An 18,340-nucleotide genomic window follows, 5' to 3' on the forward strand; every position below is an offset into this window, starting at 1 on the left:
CATGCTCTTCATTCAGTCTTTTGGGCAGTTATTCACTGGAAGGGCTTTTGCCTCAATGGTCTTAGTTAAGATCGCTACAGCATATCTAGCATTTCTTTCTCCCTTATCCGGGAAGCTACCGCCATCAGTAAACCAACCATCGTCTGCATTTTCAATAGGGGAGTCTTTTCAATCTAGTCTGCTAGAATAAACAAGTTTGATAATTTCTGAGCAGTCATGTTCTAGCATAGAGGCATGATGGTCACATCCAAGAATCAGGGTAGCTGGGTTTAAAGTTTGACAGGTTTTAAGTATTATTTTGAGAATATCTAAAAGCATAGCCTGTATGTTTAGTATATTGGTCTCCTGTTATTTTCACTGTTTCTTTGGTGGTCTTTGGTCTCTAGGACTCTCTGGGCCTGATGTGATGTCATTACTGTCAAGGATTGTCCCACAGTAAGTTTCAAAGCTTCTTCCTCTTAGTGAGCTGTTGTAGCCACTGCTTGAAGACAAGATGGCCGCCCTTGCACTACATTCTCAAATATCTCTGAAAAATAGTCCACTGTTCTTATTTTATTTCCTAATTTCTTGATAAGAACTCCCAAGTTTGTCCCTGTTTTTCTGCTACATATAAAGGAAAAGGTTTTTCTAAATTTGGTAAAGCCAAGGCTGGGGTGGACAGCTGTCAAGTTTTTAGTGCTTGAAAGGCTGTCTGTTGGGCTTTAGTCATTAAATCATACAATGGTGTGGTTAAGAGCCCAAATCCAGGAATCGATAGGTGGCGAAAACTTCCCATGTCTAGGGAAGTGTGGAGTTGCTTCTTTGTAGTTGGGGGCTCAAGATCTAATATAGCCTGTTTCTTGTCAGTAAACGGTGTCTAGTGATCTGGTGTTAATTCATATCCCAGATATTATACCTTCTGTTTAGATATTTGTGCCTTCTTAGGGATGATGCAATACCCCCATCTGCCAATACATTAAGCAAAGTTATAGAATTACTATCAGACATTTCTCCGGTGGGACTGCAGTTTAAAATATCATCCACATATCAAATTATTGTTCTTTGAGGCAAGGATATATCACAGAGGTCTTTGCTAAGTGCAGCCCCTGAAAAGGTGGAGACTGTCTCTAAATTCCTGTGTCAAAACTGTCCATGTTAATCGAGCAGCCTGTGGGCTGAAAGGTGAGGTCCATTCAAAAGCAAATAGTGGCCGTGTTTTTGCACTGAGAAGGATGTAAAGAAGGAAGCTTTTATTATTTATTATTTTTTTAATGTTAATTTATTTTTAAGAGAAAGAGAGAGAGAACATATGCAGGGGAGGGGCAGAGAGACAGAAGGACATGCCTTCTGAGACAGAAGGACATGGCCCTACTGGAGAGCATTTGTTTGGACATTCCTTGCTCCAGTATCTGATGGCCACACCTCTAGCATGGGATCTTACCTTGTCCTTTGATACCTGCTTTTTCTTTGGCTCCTGGTTAGTCTGGCATTGTGGAGAATCTGTGATAGTGGCAGCCAATATTTGAGCCTGTATTTGTCCCTGCAATTTAGGTCTTCAGTCCTTCTCTTGTCTTAAAACCATACTGCTATTATTAAAAATTCCAGTATTCCTACCTCAAGAAGCAAAAAATTCTCATATACACAGCTTAACCTTACACCTAAAGGAGCTAGAAAAGGAACAGCAAAAAGGAATGCTGAGGAAACTCAGCAGAAAGGAACTAATAATGATTAGAGTGGAAATAAATGATATAGAAACAAAAACAACAACAAAAAGCCCAGTAGAACAAATCAGCAAAACTAGGAATTGGTTCTTTGAAAGAGTTAACAAAATTGATAACCCCCTAGCCAGACTATCAAAAAGAAAAGAGGAAGGACCCAAATAAATAAAATCATGAATGAAAGAGGAGAGATCACAACCAACACCACAGAAATACACACAATTATAAGAAAATATTATGAAAAGTTATGTGCCAACAAATTGAGCAATCTGGAAGAAAAGGATAAATTCCAAGAAACATACAAATTTCCCAAACAGGAAGAACTAGGAAGTTTGAACAGATCCATTACCAGAAATGAAAGTGAATGAGTAACCAAAAATCTCCCAAGAAACAAAAGTTCAAGGCCAGATGATTTCCTAGGAGAATTCTACCAGACATTTTAAGAAGAGTTAATTTTTCTTTTTTTTCAACGTTTATTTATTTTTGGGACAGAGAGAGACAGAGCATGAACGGGGGAGGGGCAGAGAGAGAGGGAGACACAGAATCAGAAACAGGCTCCAGGCTCTGAGCCATCAGCCCAGAGCCCGACGTGGGGCTCGAACTCACGGACTGCGAGATTGTGACCTGGCTGAAGTCGGACGCTTAACCGACTGCGCCACCCAGGTGCCCCAGAGTTAATTTTTCTTAAACTGTTACAAAAAAATAGAAATGGAAGGAAAAACCTTTGTTCCAACCTCATTATAAGAGGCCAACTTTATTTGATTCCAAAACCAGACAAAGCAAAGTTGGAGGCATCATGATTCTGGACTTCAAGCTATATAACAAAGCTGTAATCATCAAGACAGTATGGTACTGGCACAAAAACAGACACATAGATCAATGGAACAGAATACAAAACCCAGAAATGGACCCACAGATATATGGTCAACTAACCTTTGACAAAACAGGAATATCCAATGGAAGAATGACAGTCTCTTCAACAAGTGGTGTTGGGAAAACTAGATAGCAACATGCAGAAGAATGAAACTGGGCCATTTTCTTACACTACACACAAAAATAAGTTTAAAATGGATGAAAGACCTAAATGTGAGACAGGAAACCATCAAAATCCTAGAGGAGAACATAGGCAGCAACCTCTTTGACCTTGGCCATAGCAACTTCTTACTAGACACGTCTCCAGAGACAAAGGGAAACAAAAGCAGACATGAACTACTGGGACTTCATCAAGATAAAAAGCCTCTGCAGAGTGAAGGAGACAATCAACAAAACTGAAAGGCAGCCTATGGAATGGGAGATGATATTTGCAAATGACATATCCGATAAAGGGTTTGTATCCAAAATCTATAAAGGACTTATCAAACTCAATAGCCAAAAACCAAATAGTCCAATTAAGAAATGGGCAGAAGACATGAATAGACACTTTTCCAAAGAAGACATCCAGATGGCTAACAGGCACATAAAAAGATGCTCAATGCCACTTATCATCAGGGAAATGCAAATCAAAACCACCCTGATGAGATACCACCTCACACCTGTCAGAATGGCTAAACTTAACAACCCAAGAAACAACAGGTGTTGGCGAGGATGCAGAGAAAGGGGAACTCTCTTGCACTGTTGGTGGGAGTGCAAACTGGGGCAGCCACTCTGGAAAACAGTAGGACGTCCCTCAAGAAAGTAAAAATGGAACTACTTTACCATCCAGCAGTTGCACTACTGAGTGTTTATCCAAAGGGTACAAAAATACAGATTTGAAGGGGTACATGCACCCTGATTTTTATAGCAGCATTATCAAGAATAACCAAACTATGGAAAGAACCCAAATGTCCATTGAGTGATGAATGAATAAAGAAGATGTGGTATATACATATATAATGCAATATTACTCAGCTATCAAAAAGAAGGAAATCTTGCCATGTGCTGTAATGTGGATGCAGCTAGAGTGTATTATGCTAAGGGAAATAAGTCCATCAGGGAAACAAACCAAAAGAGACTCTTAGAATAGAGAACAAACTGAGGGTGGTTGGAGGGATGTGGGTGGGGGATGGGCTAAAGGGGGGATGGGCATTAAGGAAGGCGCTTGTCTTGTTGAGCACTGGGTGTTATATGTAAGTGATGAATCACTAAATTCTACTCCTGAAACCAATATCACACTACATGTTAACTAAGTAGATTTTTTTAAAAAATTGGAGAAAAAAATAAAAAAATAAAATTTACCCTTTCCCCTCGGAAAACTAAAACAAACAAAAAAACTAAAACAAAACAAACAAACAAACAAAATTAAAACAAAAAACTCCAGGAGGTACCTCCAGTAGACACTGGGTGGAGGTTTGAGGCCCTAAAGCCACTTTAGTCAATTTTTGACAGATGTCAGGTGCCAACTGATTTTTTATAAAATGTACGTTTAATGTAGTTGTTCACTCAGGTGAGGTTGGGTCCAGATTTATATATTTAAGGATGGCTTCTCCAAATGACCCTGAAATAGAGCTGGATTTTCATCAGCTCCTGGGGTAATTTGCTGAATTTTAGCAAAGTTTACAAGTTTAGAGAATCCTTTTTTTTCATTCCTACTATTAAACAAGTGATCATATGGTCTCATGTTTTCCTTCTCATCCTACCCTCCTGGTGATTCCAATGTGGTTTGGTATTTGGGCCAGCATTACCCTACTGCATAATGATCTTTATCTCTGGGTGCTAGCTCATCAGCAAATTCTTGAGCCCTTGCCCAGAAGGTTCTTTTCCTGAGGGGTGCAGCCATGAGTTAATGTGATATCTATCTATCTATCTATCTATCTATCTATCTATCTCAATCTTGCCAAGTCAAGTGAAACATAATAGAAACTTGTTGAAAACCCTCAATAAATTGAGAAGAGTTTTCAGAATATCATCCTAATTGTTTTGTATGAGTCAAGTCTTCCATGAAGAATGGGACGCGGGTTCTAATAGTGCCCATTTCTCCATTAACAACGTCCCTAAGGGGATATAGTCCAGATGTAGGAGAAGCTTCTGGAAGATGGGGGATTCTGCCTCTGTTATGTCCAGCCAGGCTGGAAGCAGGAGAGTCCTTAGGGTTTGTAAGGAGGAGGGATAATAACAGAGCCAATGTCCTCCTTGTTTGAACCGGCTGGTGATTCCTCCAGTAGCCCAGGTTTGTTAGGAGGAGGGGGCCTATTTACACAGTCATTATCCAATATGTCAAGAGTAAACCTTAAAAGAAAAAAAAAAAGAGGGAAATCTTATGTTCCTATAAAAGTGGATATGTTCGTTACCATAATTGCCTCCCCTCCCCTGGCTCCTGGGTTGCATCCCATTCAGAATAATGTCGAGGGTCCCTGGTGTTCAAAGCAACCAGAGGCATCCCTCAAAAAGCTGTTTCGAACACCAGCTTGTTTACTGAAGTGATGTTGATGTCTCTTTTCTTCCCTATTTTTTTTTTCTGGGACACAATAGGTGCCCGTAGATGAACCAAAGACAGACTGCCATTTTAACCCATGGAGATGCTAAGAATTTGCAAGAGCAGAATTACCTAATATTACAACTTAAGTACTCAGTAGGGGACATTGATGAGGAATAATAAAGTGGAAATCCATCACGGTCTAAGCGACATTCCAACACATGTAGTCTTTAAAACTGACTTCCCCACGTAACACTCCCTGGTTGCAACGGTTTTAAATTCAGTTGCATACTGGTTTCAGCTGGCTCTAAGCAGAGGTCTTTTGGCCAGAAGTGACTAGACTAGAGATGTGGAGGGGATTGCAGTGACCAATGAGGAGGAAAATTGATATTGGAGTCTTAAGATTGGCAACCATCTTAGTGACTTAGGTGACTGTCCTGTGCCCAAGAAAGACAGCTTTGTATAAGAATAGGAATGAAGAGAGGGCATCAAGTATCTGGATAAATATCTGGTGTAAAAAGGTGCTTTCGTTAAAGCACAGGGACGGGACCTGTGGGTATTGAAAGAGCTGCACTGGGGTTGTGAGGCATGACTGATTATATATTTTGGAGTTGGGGTGGTAGAGATAATGGAAGTCTCTGAAAGTATTTCTGGATGTTAAAGAAACCTTCTAGGATCCTGGAGTTCTGGCTATTGTCAAGCTAAGGTTGCTTTTCATCTCTAGCAAAGCATTAACATTAAAGGCAGTTTGTGAGTTCCTTAAGGAATGTCACACTCTGCAGGTCTCAAGCATTTATCAGTGGGCTGCAGGTTGTAAGGAAATTTAACTTTATCTACATTTCTCTTGCCTTTGTGTTCCTCATCAGTCCCCTAGGCCCAATCTAATCAAAACCAAATAAAAAGACCTCACGGAAGGAGTCACCTTTTTAATCCAAATGGATCGCTTTGTAACCTTATGTAACGGAGTTTTAACTTCTGCAGAAGTGCTAATCCAGGTATAGCGGGAGAAACTGGTTACAGCAGACACCTCCTTGCTCAGCCGACAGATGATCAAGGGCTATCCTGTTATCAAGAACAACTTAAGCAAGACGGTCTAAGGATCTTTGTTGGGCAGTTATTGCTTTCGCAGTGGATTCTGCAACAATTTCAAGAATTAAAGAGGAGCTCCTGATCACAGCCTCATTTATATTTATCCCTTGCCAGAGAAGTCAGAACCTGCCAAAGGAGTGAGTCCCGAATCACGAAAGCCTCCTGGTAGGCCTTTTCTAACTTGATGATATAAATTCAGGGGAGTCAACCAATGAGATGTAGGGGGTCATTTAGATTTCAGCTTCCTTCCCTGAAATAAAAGGTTGTTGTTCTCAATTCCAGAGGTTACCTATCTCAGAAATGGCCTGGGAGATAAAGATGAGGGGGTTATTTTTCCCAGCCAATTCCACAGTGAAGGAAGGGGAAGAAGTGAAGAGGAGTGAAGAAGGACAAGGGGTTTCATGTTCAATTAAAGGAGGAAGTCGATCTGGCATCTTGGGTGGAAACAGTCTACCTCAGCTACTTCTCTTCCCTGTCACTTTGATTCAGAGCTCTCCAGTGTCTCCAGGACCAGGGGTCAGATTGAGTCTTCTTCACCTGTGCAATATGTACTCAGGGCTCTACACCTTCTAGTTTTGTAGCCGTGTCAGTGGTCAGGAACACCTGGTAAGCTTCTTTCTAATGGGGCCGGAGGTCTTGCTCTGATGACATATTCAGAATACCCAGTCACGGGGCTCTAAACTGGGACCAACGGGATCCTTTGAATTGGGACCCAGGAAGGCTTCTTTACCCTGTTGATGACAGGCTTGAGTATAAGGCATTAGAGCCTTACAGTAGTAGTGGCCATAATAGCATGAGACAGAAAGGAATCAGCAAAAGGTTATATATTGATAGAATTCAAGAAGTTTGCAAGGTTTTCATTAAGGTTCAGATGCTTCACCCAGTGAAGCGGGTGCCTTGATCACTGGAGATTAAAGAAGGTATACTCAAAGTGGGAAATACAGTTTTTAGCAGCATCCCACCCCCATCCCATGAGAGCTTCGACTCATCTGGGAAACATGCATACAATAACAAGGACATATTGGTAACCCCTACTAAGTGGCCATTGAATGAAGTCTAGCTGTAGGTAGGGGTTCAAAGAGTCTATACGGAGATGGTTTGAGGACACTGTAGACAAAAATCAGTTTTTTTCAGGACTATGGGTCTGACACGTTAGACATTTTGGTAGACTGTTTTTGCAATTTTAGAGAGGCTTTCCCACTAATGTCTATGTATAATTTGAGTCATCTTAAATGCACTACAGTGGTTGAAGGAACACAAAAATAAAAAACATGGAGTTTGTCAAGGACCTGGCAAAAACGAAGCAACCATCTTGGGTTTCTGATGGCCCCAACTATTCGTTTAATTTACAACCATTGTCTACCCACCTCAATTTCTCTGATTCAGGGGCAGACTGTTGCCATGTTATACGGATATCAGGATGACAACAGCCTGGCAGTGAGAAACCATTTTTGCAGAAGCAGAATGGACCTCATCCAGATGTGCTATAATCATTATGGATTCTGTTGCTGCAGCCTTGTCACGGAAGCCAACTTGATCACTTATTGAAAGTTCTTTCCAAATTCCTTTTTTTTTTTAATATATAAACCTTCTATAATTTTCTTTCTTTAACTCAGATTTGTCCTAGGTTTTCCCTCTTTAAATAACCAGCCTCACTTTAGGACAAAATTACTTTATTTTCCCTCAACAAGAATGCATCTCTGTATCTCATAATTTTTTTTCACTGAAAACATCCATCTTATTTTCTTTGCATACAAAGCTTTTTCCCTTATCATTTCCAGTGGTCTAATACATTACATTCATTAGAATTTTTAAGTCTTAGAAACCTTCATTTCTAGTGAACATTAAGTAGTGATTGCAAACTGTCTGTCTTAGCACAATTGTTCAGATTTGCACATTTATGAACATATTTCATAATTTTTAGAAGCATATGTCTTTTTAAATTTTCCAGTGGAGCATGAACAGATCAGGACATCTTTTAGTTTCTCTGTAACTAGAAGTCAAAAATACATAAACCTATGTTTAGTAATTAATGTTTTAGTATCTTGTTTTATTTGGAAGTGATCTAGATATTTAATGAATGTATGTATGTACGTATGTATGTATGTATGTATGTATTCTCCATACCCAGCATGAAGCTCATTGCAGAGCTTGAACTCATGACCCTGAGATCAAGACCTGAGGTGAGATCAAGAGTCAGACACTTTTTGGACTGAGCTACCCAGGCGCCCCGATATTTAACAAATTTAACTGAACTCATCGTTTAACCTAACTCAGCAACTTTTTAAGGTTCTAGGTGACCAGTAAGATTTAGGAAAATTATTTAAAAGTTTAGCTTATTTTTTTTTATTTTAGTTATGCTTATTCAATTTACTTGTTCTCAACAATTTATGCTTAGGTTACTCATAAAAACTTTGTGATACATCAAAGTCCGTCTTCCAAGTTATTTTTCTTTTTTGTTAATTATTTTATTTTATTTTTTATTCTTTTAGAGAGAGAGAGAGCACAATCGGGGAGAAGGGCAGAGGGAGAGTGAGAGAGATAATCTTAAGCAGACTGCATCCTCAACATGGAGCCTGACACGGGGCTTGATTCCACGACCCTGGGATCATGACCTAAGCTGAAACCAAGAGTCTGATGCCCACCCAACTGAGCCACCCAGGCGCTCCTCCAAGCTATTTTTTTTTTTAATATTCTGTAACAGAGATAATATTGATTTATAGGACTTTAAGTAAACCCAGGCAGAATAAAAGTTTTAATTTTATTGCTGATAGCTCTGAAGACATGTTTATTTTAATCAAACCAGCAACCTTAAACCAGCTTTCATATCGAATATTTTCCTGGATCACATGAACTTGAAAAAAACACTTGGGTTAATTTCTATCTTTTTCAGAGGTTTAGAATGGGCAGTCCTTATTAGCACTGGTCTTCAAACCAACTAAATAGAGCTCTTTTGAAAATTAATTTTGCTACAAATATTTGTGGAGATTTTTAACATTTGTATTTGTTCCTAAATTAATCTTAAGAAAGCTGTGCTGGAGTCTGGGCACAAGAGCCCTTTTAGCAGTTACTTTTATTTATTTATTTATTTTTTGAGAGGGAGAGAGAGAGAGAATCCCAAGCAGGCCACACATTCCCACATTCTGTGAGACATACACATGTCATATTCTGACATGGGGCTCCAATTCACAAACCGTGAGGTCATGACCTGAGTCGAAATCAAGAGTTGGACGCTTAACCAACTGAGCCACCCAGGGACCCTGGCAGTTTATTTTAAAAAAGACTCTTTTTCTTTCTTTTTTTCCCCTTCAGTCTCAGGTAGTTTGGGGCTATATTTACATTGCAAAGACATGATAAGATGTATAACTTTAAGAGGAAGAGAAAAAAAGGGAGTTCTCCCAAGAAGGACTTTGATTTTCTAAGGCCGATGATTTACAGGGTTTTTCAGATAAAGAAGAGAAGTTTTGGGATTGGTAAAAGAATAGGCGAATTTGAATAGCCTGTAGACTGACTTTTGTTTTGTAAAAGATCTATAAGAATGTTGTTTTTAATTCCTCAAAGAACTGGGTTATAAATTAAATGACTTTATAGGTTAATCCGTCTATCCTACTACATTATCCTCTTTTTTTTTTCTTTCCCTCTGGATACATAGCTTTGTTGTTTTTTTAATCCCAGTATAATTAGCATACAATGTTATATTTGTTCCATGTGTACAGTATAGTGATACAACAATTGTATACATTACTCAGTGCTCATTGTGATAAGTGTACTCTCAATCCCCTTTATCTATTTCACCCATCTCCCCACAGGTCTCCCCTCTGGTAACCATAAATTTGTTCTCCATATTTATGAGTCTTTTTTTTTGTGTGTCTCTTTTTTTCTTTGTTGGTTTGTTTTGTTTCTTAAATTCCACATGATGAAATGACATAACTATTCGTCTTCCTCTGACTGACTTATTTCAGTTAGCATTATACCCTGTAGATTCATCCATTTTGCTGCAAATGTCATTCTTTTCTTATGGCTGAGTTACATTTAGTGTGTGTGTGTGTGTGTGTGTGTGTGTGTGTGTGTGTGTGTGTATCTCACTTCCTTATCGATTCATCAATCGATGGACACTTGAATTGCTTCCATAATTTGGCTATTGTAAGTAATGCTGCATGGGTACATAGTTTTAATTTTAAATATTTCTGGCAGTATTGCATAACATCTCATGGGTGTCCAGCAGGCCCCCAAAGAGGGTGCAAAAGATCCTATCTTTCTCAAATCCAGAGTCACTCCCACAGACAGCCAAAAGAAAGAAACAACTTGCATGTACCATACCAGGCAGGCAGAAAGCCTAGCCTATTCACGCAAAAGGAGACAAGTAAGAAGGCAATTCTTATCCCTTGGAGAGAAAAGAACAATACACAATGGGTTTGCATTTGGAAATGAAGGGACAACAGTGAGATTTCATTTTCCTCTCTGGACTGGGCATCACAGACAGAGACTCAGAAGAACTGATTCTGGTAAGAATTTTCATCTTTCACTGGCCTTTGACAGTTTTTCCAGAATCCTGTCTACAGGCTCTGATATCCACCAGTTCCCTCTTAGCTGTTTAAGGGAAGAATGTAGCAGTTTACCAGAAAATTCCTCAGTTTCTTCAACTCTGGGAGGGGGCCCCATGGGGGCCCTTCTCTGAAGGTAGTTACAGGAGTGTCTGTAAAAGCATTAAATTGGCAGACTTTTGCTTTTAATTATGTAGTCTTTCCAGAGTGGGAGAACAATTTAGACAGAGGATTAGTAGAATGGAGTACTCAGAAGAGGATAGAGATGAGCCATGAGAGTTACATCAGTCCAATTGTCTTTTGCTGTAGGTATATCAGGGAGCACGAATTTCGTTTTCCTCTCAAGGCCCATCTAGCCAGATTAGGAATCAAACTGACATGAGACAAATTAACAGGAGAAAATTGAATTTGATTTCATATGTACTGGGAATCCACATGCCCATGGAAATTCCAAAGACATCAGGCAAAATGAAGTATATCTGTCACTGTGAAGTAAAGAGAAGAGGGTGGGGCCTGGGACTTCACAGGGAAGGAATGAAATTCACAGGGAGATAAGAAAGAGTAAATGGTTGGTAAACAAATGTTTGCTAGGCCTCTCAGGAAATGTGAGACAAACAGGACTTTGATGAAACAAGTCTTGCTAGGTTTCTTCCTGTCTGCCACACCTAGTTCATGTCAAAACATAGTTATCTAAGGTGATAGCTCACGTCCTGGAGCTGATCCTCTATCTAAATTCTTTTCAGGCAGTTGTGGAGGAGGTAAAGAGCTTTTCCTGAATTTGCTGGATTTTGATTACTTTCTTTTCATCAAATTTTTATTAAATTCTAGTTAGCTAACATATAGCGTAATGTTGGCTTCAGGAGTAGAATTGAGTGATTTATCGCTTGCATACAACATCCAGTGCTCATCCCAACAAGTGTCCTCCTTAATACCCATCCCCCATCTAGCCCATCCCACGGAACACCTCCCTTCCAGCAACCCTTAGTTTCTTCTCTATAGTTAAGAGTCTCTATGGTTTGCCTCCCCCTTTCTCTTTTTTTCCTCTTTTCCCTGTGTTTATCTGTCTTGTTTCTTAAATTCTACATATGAGTGAAATCCTATGGTATTTGTCTTTCTCTGGCTGACTTATTCCACTTAGCATAATACACTCTAGCTCCATCTATGTCATTGCAAATGGCAAGATTTCATTCTTTTTGATGGCTGAGTAATATTCCATTGTACCTATATACCACATCTTCTTTATCCATTCATCAGTCAATGGACAATTGGTATCTTTCCATAGTTTGGTTATTCTTGATAATGCTGTTATAAATATCAGGGTCATGTACCCCTTTGAATCTGTGTTTTTGTATCCTTTGGATAAATATCTAATAGTGCAATTGCTGGATTGTAGGGTAGATCTATTTTTAGTTTCTCGAGGAACCTCCATACTGTTCTCCATACTGCACTGGTTTGCATTCCCACCAACAGTGTAAGAGGGTTCCCTTTATCCACATCCATGCCAACACCTGTTGTTTCTTGTGGTGTTAATTTTAGCCATTTTGTGGCTAAAGATTTATCCACATCTTTCCTTGCGTCTGTTAGCCATCTGGATGTCTTCTTTGGAAAAGTGTCTATTCATGTCTTCTGTCCATTTCTTAATTGGATTATTTGGTTTTTGGCTGTTGAGTTTGATAAGTCTTTTATAGATTTTAGATAATAACCCTTTATAAGATATGTCATTTGCAAATATCTTCTCCCATTCCATAGGCTGCCTTTCAGCTCTGTTGATTGTCTCCTTCACTCTGCACAGGCTTTTTATCTTGATGAAGTCCCAGTAGTTCATGTCTGCTTTTGTTTCCCTTTGCCTCTGGAGACGTGTCTAGTAAGAAGTTGCTATGGCCAAGGTCGAAGAAGTTGCTGCCTATGTTCTCCTCTAGGATTTTGATGGTTTCCTGTCTCACATTTAGGTCTTTCATCCATTTTGAATTTATTCTTTGTGTATGGTGTAAGAAAGTGGTCCAGGTTCATTCTTCTGCATATTGCTGTCTAGTTTTAATACCACTTGTTGAAGAGACTGCCTTTCTTCCATTGGATATTCTTCCTGCTTTGTCAAGGATTAATTGACCATACAGTTGTGGGTCAACAATATTTCTGGGCTTTGTATTCCGTTCCATTGATCTGTGTGTCTGTTTTCGTGCCAGTACCATACTGTCTTGATGATTACAGCTTTGTCATACAGCTTGAAGTCCGGAATTGTGATGCTTCTGCTTTGCTTTGCTTTTTCAAACTTGCTTTTGCTCTTTGGGGTCTTTTGTGGTTTCATACAAATCTTAGGGCTTATTTTCCAGCCTGTAAAAAATTCTGGTGGTATTTTCATAGGCATTACATTAAATATGTAGATTGCTTTGGCTAGTATAAGCATTTTAACAATGTTTGTTCTTCTAATCCATAAGCATGGGAAGTTTTTCCATTTCTTTGTGACCTCTTCAATTTCTTTCGTAAGTGTTCTATAGTTTTCAGAGTACAGATCTTTCACCACGTTGGTTAAGTTTTTCATAGGTATCTTATGGTTTTTGGTGTAATTGTAAATGGGATTGATTCCTTGATTTCTTTTTCTGCTCGTTCATTATTGGTGTGTAGCAATGCAACAGACTTTTTTCTTTCTTTTTTTGTTTTATTGTCAAGTTAGCTAACATACAGTGTGGCGTTGGCTTCAGGAGTAGATTCCCGTGATTCATCACTTACATGCAACACTCAGTGCTCATCCCAACAAGTCCCCTCCTCAATGCCCATCACCCATTTTCCCTACTCCCAACTCCCAACCCCATCAACCCTCAGTTTGTTCTCTGTATTTAAGAGTCTTTTATGGTTTGCCTCGCTCTGTTTGTATCTTATTTTTCTTTCCCTTCCCCTATGGTCTTCTAATAAGTTTTTCAAATTTGATATATGAGTGAAATCATATGATATCTGTCTTTCTCTGACTGATTTATTTCACTTAGCATAATACCCTCCAGTTCCATCCACGTTGAATGCAACAGATTTCTGTGCATTGATTGTATGTTCTGAGACTTTGCTGAATTAATGTGTTAGTTCTAACAATTTTTTGGTGGAGTCTTTGATTTTTCTACATAGAATACCATGTCATTTGCAAATAGTGAAAGTTTGATTTCTTCCTTGCTGATTCGAATGCCTTTTATTTCTTTTTGTTGTCCAATTGCTGAGGCTAAGACTTTATTTCTTTTTGTTGTCTGATTGCTGAGGCTAAGACTTGCAATACTTTGTTAAATATGGTAAGAGTGGGCATCCCTGTCTTGTTCCTGACTATAAAGGAAAACCTCTCAGTTTTTCCTCATTGAGAATGGTATTAGCTGTGGGTCTTTCATATATGGCCTTTATGATGTTGAAGTGTGTTCTATCTATCCCTATGTTGTTGAGGGTTTTTATCAAGAATGGATGCTGTATTTTGTCAAACACTCTTTCTGCATCTATTGAGGGGATCCTATGGTACTCATCCTTTCTTTTATTAATGTGGTGTATCACGTTGATCAATTTGTGAATATTGAACCACCCCAGCTGCCCAGAAACCAATCCTACTTGATCGTGGTGAATAATAATTCTTTTAGTGTACTGCTGGATTTGATTTGCTAGTATCTTGTTGAGAATTTTTGCTGCCCATAATTCTCCTTTTTAGTGGGGTTTTTGGTTTTGGAATAAAGGTAATTTTGGCCTTGTAGATTGAGTTTGGAAGTTTTCCTTCCATTTCTATTCTTTTGAAACAGTTTGAGAAGAGTAGATATGAACTGTTCTTAAATATCTGGTAGAATTCTCCTGGTAAGCCATCTGGCCCTGGACTTTTGTTTATTGCGAGATTTGTGATTACTGATTCACTTTCTTTGCTGGTAAAGGATCTGTTCAAATTTTCTATTTCTTCCTGTTTCAGCTCTGGTAGTTTGTATGTTTCCTGGAATTTATCCATTTCTTCCAGATTGCCCAATTTGCTGGCATATAACTGTTCACAATATTTTTTTGTACTTGTTTTATTTCTGTGGTGTTGGTTGTGATCTCTCCTCTTTAGTTTGTGATTTTGTTTTCTTGGTTTTTCCTCTTTTCTTTTTGATTAAGTCTGGCCAGGGGTTCATCAATTTTATTAATTCTTTCAAAGAACCAGCTTTTTGTTCCATTGATCTTTTCTACTGATTTTTTGGTTTGTTTCTATATAATTTGTTTCTGCTCTATGTTTTATTATTTCCCTTCTTTTGCTGGCTTTAGGCTTTATGAGGTAAGCCTGGATTGCTACATACTTCTCTTTTATGACCTCCTTTGCTGCATCTGAAAGGTTCTGAACTGTCATGTTTTCATTTTCATTTGCTTCTATGTATTTTTTTTAATTTTTTCTTTAATTTTCTGGTTAACCCATTCATTATTTAGTAAGATGTTCTTTAACCTCCATGTACTTGTGGTCTTTCCAAACTTTTTCTTGTGTTTGATTTCATGTTTCATGGCATTGTGGTCTGAAAATATGCATGGTATGATTTCAATCTTTTTGTACTTGCTGAGGCCTGATTTGTGAATCTGTATGTGATCTATTGTGGAGAATGCTCCATGTTCACTCAAAAAGGATGTGTATTCTGCTGCTTTAGGGTGAAATGTTTTGAATATAATTATAAGTCCATCTGATTCAATGTGGTATTCAAAGCCATTGTTCCCTTGTTGATTTTCTTTTAAGATGATCTGTCCTTTGTTGTAAGTGGGGTGTTAAAGTCTCTTACTACTATTGTATCATTATCAATGAATTTCTTTATGTTTGTGATTAGGTGATTTATATATTTGGGTGTCACCACATTGGGGGCACATATATTTACAATTGTTAGATCTTGTTGGATAGACCCATTTATTATGGTATAGTGACTTTCTTTATCTCTTGCTACATTTCTGTTTAAAAAATAGTTTGTCTGATATAAGTATGGCATGGCTACTCCAGCTTTCTGTTGATGTCCATTAGCATGATAGGTGGTGCTGTATCATCTCACTTTCAATTTGGATGTGTCTTTAGCTCAAAGTAATCTTCATGCCAAAATGGCCCTTCTTGGGACAGCCTCCCTTTTGCCCTACAGTCCCTTTGTCTGAAACTTCCCTGATGTTTCACACATTAATAAATTGAGTTGGTGGATGATTTCATATTTTCAAACCAGTCTCTTAGTCCTGACAATAGGTCAATTTAGTTAAACTCATTTCAGGAGGTCATGATAAAGGTATATTCTCAAAGTTTGGCCTTTGGTATAAACAACCAGATATTAAATAAGAGACATTTTTATGGAAACAAAAGAAAACAATGGTTAAGGTTTGTATCAAATTATAAACCAATTTCCAAGTTTTGAGGGTAGCCAATCAAGAAGATTTTTATATGTCAGGCTATCTTTTTTTTTTTTAATTTTTTTAAATGTTTACTTATTTTTGAGAGAGGCAGAGACAGCATGTGAGTGTGATCGTGACCTGAGTTGAAGTCAGATGCTTAACCAAGTGAGCCACCCAGGCGCCCGTCAGGCTATCTTTTTGAGCGGTCCACAGAGCAAGAGGCCTGAAGATTGTTTATACATGAGCTATTGTGGTGATTTCTCTAAAATTTATACCAAGTTGTTTATATTCAGTTTGTAGAGCTTCAGAAATAAAGGCAGTTTTAGTTTTTAAATGATTTCAAGTCAGAAAGGTGAGAGAAAAAAATGTTAGTTTGGAGAGTCATAACCAGGCATTAGGGAACACTAGAAGAAATCAGAATCTGGTCCAGTTTATAAGAAGCAGTATTAAAATCCAATACAGTAAAACCTTGTGTTGCAAGTAACTTGCTCGTGAGTGTTCCGCAAGATAAGCAAATATTTCTAATACATTTTAACTTGATAAAAGAGCAATGTCTTACAATATGAGTAGCACATGATGCTGAATGCCACATGATCATAAGTGAGCCAATGGTTCTTCTCTCTCTCTCTCTCTCTCTCTCTTACTGTGCGATTGTGGGTAATGGTCTCCCATGCTTGGATGCTCAGTCTCAGGCCACGGTGTTTGGCAGAAATCAGTGGTTTTTCAGAACATTAGAAAGTGCCCATAACTGGCACTAGTGTGTTTTTTATCACTTCATAGCAACTATGGACAGTCCTCTACTTTTCCATACAAGAGTAAGCTTAGGAACGCTTTGCTTCATTCTAGGTCAGGCTGCTTGCAGATCTAGACCCTTTCCTCTGCTGCCTTATTGCCAGTTACATTAAATACAGTATATGACACTATACTGTAGTCAACATCCAGTGAAAGTGAAAGTCATCCTATACAATAACCCTCCTCTCTCTTGTCTCCCTCACACCAGTCACTAGGATTTTCAAAGGTAAGTGCAGGTTAATTTGCTTATTTTTCTTTATATTTTGTATTTTCTTTATTATTTTGTATTATATTACAGAATTGTAATCATTTTTATATGAATATTTTTGGGTTGTGGAACAAATCATCTGAGTTTCCATTACTTCTTATGGGGAAATTCGCTTTGATATACTCACGCTTTGGATTACAAGCGTATTCCCTGAATGAATTATGCTCAGAAACCAAGATTTTACTGTACTTACAAAGATGTGTTGAGGAGGAAGAATTTCGTCTGCTATTCAAGGTCCTTCTAGCTGGACTAAGAATCAAATGGATATGAGACAGATGACAGGAGAAAATCGAATTTAATTTCATACATACAGGGAATCCACACAGGCATGAAATTCCTAAAGATACAAAGGGAAGAAAGATCATCAGCAGGAAGCTGAGGACATGTTTGGAAAACAATGCTTGCCTATTGTGCTGATAGATTTATTAGGTAGAGAGAAATCTCTGTTAATACCTGTTTTCCTGATGCAGGCAGTGGAGGAGGAGGTAAAGAGTTTTCCTGAATCTGTTGGGTTCTTTTGCTTTTAACTCAAAATAATGTTCATGCCAAAGTGGCCCATCTTGGGGCAGCCTGCCCTTGGCCCTGGCAGGTAGCTCATCTAAATTTAATTTTTCATTATCCTTTTGCAGTGGATCTTCCAATGAAACTATTTTGAAATTTGGAAACTTTTTGCAGGCGTCTGCTTGCCAATTAAAACAGGTATCCCATTCTGTTTACTTTGGGAACCCTTACTTTCAAGTGTACTCCTTAGATGGCCTTACCTAATTGAAACGTTCTGCATCATGGCCATCATAATTCTATGTTGTTTTTATTAAAGTTTTACCATTTCTGTAGATAATCACAGCCCCCAGCACTATAGTTTTTAGACATAAAATAAGCGGGTGTTCCAGGTGACATGCTTGACTCTTCTGATTTTAAGAATCCCATTAGCTAAGTGTTTGTTCACAGGCCACAAGACAAACAAACATGGGCACCTTAATGCACCAGGAGTAAACAAAAGTTGTCACTGTGGACTGGCCAAGGGAAGGCTGTGCCCACCACTAGCAATTCCCACTGTGGACTAAACCAGCAGAATTCATTATGGAGACTGCAGACTGGAACTGGGGAAAAGAATAAACCAGGAAACCCCAGTAAATGGGGACTTCAGTGTGGAAGTTAAGAAGGAATCCCAATGTGGAATTGCAGACTGATCAAAGGGCTTAGGACTGGCACTCCATTAAAG

The 18,340-nt window shown here is 38.6% G+C and overlaps 1 protein-coding gene across 4 annotated transcripts in view; it reads left to right on the forward strand.

The window, feature by feature from the left end:
- LOC106976873 (pantetheinase) overlaps nucleotides 1-18,340 on the forward strand; it is a 66,649-nt gene that overhangs the window by 6,880 nt on the left and 41,429 nt on the right. Inside the window, exon 2 of one of the 4 annotated variants that reach the window (XM_053222232.1) lies at nucleotides 10,447-10,682. The exons of 1 other annotated variant lie outside the window; for it this stretch is intronic. The gene's annotated coding sequence lies outside the window, so the exon portion shown is untranslated. Of the gene's footprint in view, nucleotides 1-415; nucleotides 436-10,446; nucleotides 10,683-14,223; nucleotides 14,983-18,340 lie in introns of those variants that run through there. 2 more of the 4 variants (XM_053222234.1, XM_015074349.3) reach the window with 2 other exon arrangements.

Source organism: Acinonyx jubatus, chromosome B2, assembly GCF_027475565.1.
Source record: "Acinonyx jubatus isolate Ajub_Pintada_27869175 chromosome B2, VMU_Ajub_asm_v1.0, whole genome shotgun sequence".
In the NCBI taxonomy this organism is placed as follows: Eukaryota; Metazoa; Chordata; class Mammalia; order Carnivora; family Felidae; genus Acinonyx; species Acinonyx jubatus.